Source organism: Vicia villosa, linkage group LG5 (assembly GCF_029867415.1).
Source record: "Vicia villosa cultivar HV-30 ecotype Madison, WI linkage group LG5, Vvil1.0, whole genome shotgun sequence".
Lineage (NCBI taxonomy): Eukaryota > Viridiplantae > Streptophyta > Magnoliopsida > Fabales > Fabaceae > Vicia > Vicia villosa.
In genome coordinates, this window is record NC_081184.1 from 46,337,267 (window position 1) to 46,342,824 (window position 5,558).

Below are 5,558 nucleotides of genomic sequence, written 5' to 3' on the forward strand. Positions count from 1 at the left end.
AATTCTTGGAGAAGAGTGGGACTCAGTTGAGTTATTTTGTAAGCAATGGTATATTGAGGTTGATGAGTGTGGTTATAACTACTCATGTATACTCGTTCCGATGATTGGAATGTCTTAATAGATGTAGTAACTCAGGAATTTGTTGTTGAATGAGTATAAGTATTGCTAAGTGGTAAATTAATACCATGTATGGTAAAGGAGGATTTTAAACGAATGAGTAAAGAGAGTTGGAATTGGGCAAAACTAAGAAATCTAATTGGTGTAGATGATTGTAATGAGTAATCGGAGTAGTGTAGCGGAAGCAGAATGTAAAGTGTTGGATAGTTGATGATGTGACTTAAGAGGAGTTAGATAATTTGAATTCAATGGTATGAAAAATACTATTATTGAGTTTTCTTGAAGGAAGCAGTTGGTGAAAAGTGTAAGTATTACTTTATCACGCAAATGAGAAAATGTGTTTCAGGTTGGTACGTTCGAATATGGAATGCATTGCTGCAGTGTTGATCAGGTGTGATTATACCACGAGTTGTGTAATTATATTATTCAGTTATTGGGCGTATTGTATGGGTTGTACCTCAATGTTCTATTGTTGTTAACCTTTTGGAGGTATAACGAGTAGTACACCTTTGGGTGGTCAAATGCGACGTAAGATCTGAGATTGAATGCGTGAGATGTGCTTCCTATTGGTTATGTCAGATGGATTTTTGAGAATCGACTGATGAAAATGTTACATGGGAACTGAAGAGTCAGATGAAGGACTCCTATCCGAGACTTTTCACTTGAAGTATGTTTTCGAGGACGAAAACTCTTTTAGTGGGGGAGAGTTGTAACACCCCATATTTTCTAATTTTAATTTAATCGGAGATTAAATTATTATTTGGGATTTATTTGGTATGTCGTTGAACTAATTGCAAGAATTATTGAGTATTGGTCTTTGGGCCAAGTGGAGTATTTAGTAATGAGGGGGTGTTAAGTGTTGAGCCCATTACTAAAATATGCCATGTTTTAATAAAACAAGTAAATAAGAGAAAATTGAGAAATAGAGAAGGAAAACCTAAGAGGGAGAGAAGGAGAATTCATGGAGAAAAGGGATTTTCGTATTCATGGTGCAGCCCTCACAAAATGGGTCATAACTCTCTGCTCGTAGCTCCAAATTAGGTAATTCTTGAAGATTCGGATTCTACACGTAATTTCCTTCGATTTGATATATTAATTCGTGTCAGGGAAGTTCTCGGTGAGGGAGATAAGCGGGTTTGAAGATTGGAGATTCTTGCTGAAAGTGATGAAAAGAGTCTTACGGGTTTGATGGAGAAGAAGGAGAAATGTCCGGATTCTTGGCTAAGGTAAGGGGGGACTCTTCTGGTTAATTTCTATTATGTGATTATGGGTAATAGGATGGATTAACGTATGATTCGATTCGATTGGGTATATTGGGATTTGATATTGTTAGGTATGTTATGATTTGGGATAATTGATGAATTTTTATAGATTGTTGGTTATTGATGTTTGTTTTGATGTATAATGATGTGTGATGAGAAATTTGATGTTTGTATGCTTGTATATGATGTCTGGAATTGTTTTTGGGTGAAAAGGGTATGAAATCGTAGGTCTGTCGCAGACCTGAGAATTGGTGAAATCGCAGGTCCGCTGAGCTTAGGGGGTCCGCTGAGCGGAGGTCCCAACGTAGTTTGCTTCTGTTGGGCGTCGCTAGAGGTCCGCTGAACGGAGGTCTAAAGGATTTGTTTCTGTCGGGCTTCGCTGAGCGAACTTTGCTGTGTTGAATTTTTCTAAAACTTTAAAATAACGTATCTTTTGATCCGTGTATCCTTTCTTGGTGCCGTTTGGGGCATTGTGAAGCAAATTAAATATTTTTTTTTGATGAATTAGTGAGATGGGCGGTGACCCGAATTATTTTTAAAAGATTATTTAATTGCTTCGGTAATATACATTGTGTGTATGTGGAATTGTGTAAACATGACAATGTTTTCGTGGGATGATGGAATGAACCGTTATTATTATTAATGTGATGATTATATGTTATATGTGGACATGTATGATTGAATGTAACATGGTGTGCATATACTTTTGAATGTGACAATGTGTTGATGCGGTGATAGATTTGTTGTGACTATTATCATGATTGTTGTGATAATATGACGGTGATGATTGAATGATATATTTGATGTAAATATATGTGAATAATTGAATGATTGTGCAGCGTGTACATACTTATTTGGTGATGAAAATGGTGAGTTATGATGAGACGATGCGGTGCATCGGATCGGTAATGTTTTTAAGTATGGTATATGTGTACATTCATTCATATGCATTTGATGATGGATCCCGGTGATGTTTGGATCGTTGGTGGACATATTTCCCATTGTGCGGAAATTGTGTCGGTGGGTCGTATCTCGATGAGGCGTAGATCGGTTAGGTGGATTGATTCCACGGTTTATTGGTACCACATGCATAGTGTCAGTTGGTCATATGCATCCTTGTCATAACATGATTGAATTGAATTTCAGTGTTATGTTTGGTGTCGTATTTGTTGTAATTGTTGTATTTGTTGTGATTGATGAATGATCATTGAATATCTGAATATATGACAAATTGGGTGAATGATATATTATGATGTTTTGTTGCTTATGAATGCATAACATTGATTAATTGAGAATGAGACTCACCCTTACTTGTTGACATTTTTCATATTTGAGAAGTAGCGGCATTAGTGCTCGGTGAGGATGACTCGTAGAGTTTATCCGTTGTTTTGGGTCGTGTCGGTCATGCTCTGATCTTGTAACACTGGGGAACGATAGTTTTAGAGTTTTAAGAGATTACTCTATTTTATTTGGTGTTGGATTATATTTCCATTTGGTTGTATTGACGCTGTTTCCCATTCCATTGTGATAAATATGATTATGTTTTGGTAAATCGTTTCCTAATGAAGCATGACTTCGACCATAATTGGTTTATTTGTTTTTAATTAATTGTGGCACCCTTGTATCATGTTTTACTCTGATTTATTCTATTAATTTACGTGGGGTTTAGAAGGGTGTTACATCGCGTCCTTATAAATATCCGGAATCCGGAACAAGACTCTATATTAATTAATACTGTCATTAATTAATACTGTAATTAATAATGGAGAAAGGTATTAGGGTTACATAATTGTGACGCATCAAATTCCTTCAAACCGAACTCGACTCCCTCCTTCATCATAGAGGCAACAACGACGGCGGCCATCTTTTCTTCGACCGTCCCTCTATTTTTCGTTGTAGATCCACGGAGAGCCAACCTCATCTCCTCTCATATGAACTCTCTACCGCGATCACCTCATTCTCTTCTTCACTTCTTCATTTCTCCACGTGAATTGTTCGGAGTCGCTGTTGCGTATGAAACTGAGCGTTGTTATTCTCGAACACGAAGATGATATGAAGATTTTCTTGTTCGCAGTGTCGAAGTCGTGCGTGATGAAGATACTGACGCGATGAAGTTGTTACGAGCTTCAAGGTGATAACGATCATGGTTAACAGAAGTTTGATGACGTGGAAAATCGGTGATGAGAGTTTCAGTATTGACGAACAGATTATTGCAAGTCCATGATGAAGCTCCGAAGGATGAAGATTGTGACAAGTTGTTGGAGCTTGATGCTGAGAGAATATTGTTGAGGAATGATGTGCTGATTGAAGTAGTTGATCTCCTGTAGTTGGTGATGGAGGATCGATGATGTAGGTGAGAATTTTCTGTTACATGAATGATTGAAGGTATCACTATCAATTTCTCAGATCGTGAAGAATGATTTATAATCGTTCTGTAATGTGATCTTTTGCAGAATTGGTGAAGAGTTGAAGGTTGCTGAGTGGTGATTGATGATGATGAAGATGATGACTGAAGAGATTGGTGGAATTAGGTGTTCGTCTCGATTCGGTTATAGGTGAGTTTCCCTTCCCAATTTTTCTGTTACATTCTTTCTTCTCGTTTTTTCTGAAGATCGAAAGAATAATTATGGTCCTCATTGAAGGATGCAGAACTGAAATTCAAGAAGAAAGGATGAGAGAGATTCAGAAGGAGTTTCGAAGGTTGGGGATTGAAGAGAGGTTAAAGCTTGATGATTTAAGGATGAAGGTTGAATGAATCGTCCGAGAGAGTGATCAATGGAGACAGAGTTTTTCTGTTGAAGTTTGTTACCTATTCCCCGTTAATCTCAACCTTTGATTCAAGTAAGTTTGTTATTCCATTGAATGGTGAGATCGACTCTATTATCCGGTGATTACGAAATGGTTTTTCCTATTAACTCTCTTATGAAACTTCTGTTACCAATTCAGTTCCCAATTTTTTTTCTCCTTTTCTGTTATACTGTTAAATACAATATGTTGAACCGCTTTTGCAACAGGTCTGAACCGTTTTTCATCATGGTTGCGGTTCGGTCTATGCAGAGCTCTCTTTTCGGTTAGTTCTGTTGCAGCTTGGTTCAGTTATTTTTCGTATGCACGGGCGGTTTTATTGCAGGGGCGGTAGTTGATGCTTTCTCACAGCAGAATTTTTGTTTAGGTTTATTTTATTTTTCTGGTATGCTGAACCTGTGCGGTTTTTAAATGGTTCAGGATCGGTTCAATTGTATTTTTCATGGCAGAATTTTTGAATACTTGGTTATCTCTGAATGCAGGTTTGATTTTGTTAAGGGCCCTTAGAACTGTCACAGTATTGGGCTGGTGTAGAGCCAAGTTTCACACCCCGTAGTAGAATTTTAAGATCCACAACAGGTGGAGAGAGTGGAAATCCAAGAACATTCATGTATTTTTGTGTGTAATTTCAAATGTAGTTTGTAATGGATGTTGAATGGTATAATGTGTAATTTTTGTAAATCCTTTTAATGACAAATTCTCAAGTATTAAAAGTATCTTTAAATGGAATGGATATTAAAGCTTGCACCTGAATTTAAATCTTGAGCTTGAAATGGGCCATAGTGTACATGAATGATATTTAGGCTTAGTTAAATGCTCACTTCTCATGAACCTTGCATCTTGTTGAATCCCGTTTGAATCCCTTTCTTCTAACATTTGAATCAAAGTCACATTGCTCCACGTATTCAATCTTCATGTTGCTAAGCAATCATTCTCCGAACTTATTTAATTCACGCCAAAACTCTAGCACAAATATATGACCTGTCAGCAGATGATGTGTGAATACAAGATTACAATCACAAAGATGTTTTTGATTCATGGCAAACTCAATAAGCATACAAGCAACAGGGTGGAAGCAGAAAACTCAAAGAAAAGCAAGCATTGATCACTCATGTCAGAACAGGTCAACCCATTATGCTTATAGGTTGACTCAACACAAGCAAAACAAGAAGAATGCAGAAAAGCAGCAGTTAGGTCGACCTACCATCAACCCAGGTCGACCTAAAATGGAGAAAAATCCATATACTTCTGCTAGGTCGACTCACACATCATCTAGGTCGACCTAAATTGATGAAATTTACATACCAGCCTGCTAGGTCGACCTACACAACAACTAGGTCGACCTAATCTGAGAAAATGTCCCCAGAATGCATT

At 37.3% G+C, this 5,558-nt stretch overlaps 1 long non-coding RNA gene across 6 annotated transcripts; it reads left to right on the forward strand.

The window, feature by feature from the left end:
• Positions 1 to 3,144: 3,144 nt before the first annotated feature.
• Positions 3,145 to 5,309, forward strand: LOC131606591 (uncharacterized). 6 transcript variants are annotated; one of them, XR_009284903.1, is made up of 5 exons: positions 3,145 to 3,732; positions 3,833 to 3,934; positions 4,022 to 4,220; positions 4,394 to 4,449; positions 4,667 to 5,307. It is a non-coding gene; the product is annotated as an uncharacterized LOC131606591 (long non-coding RNA). The 6 variants fall into 6 exon arrangements; XR_009284902.1 differs by having other exon boundaries at positions 4,394 to 5,309; XR_009284900.1 differs by having other exon boundaries at positions 4,022 to 4,569; positions 4,667 to 5,305.
• The last annotated feature ends 249 nt before the right edge of the window (positions 5,310 to 5,558 follow it).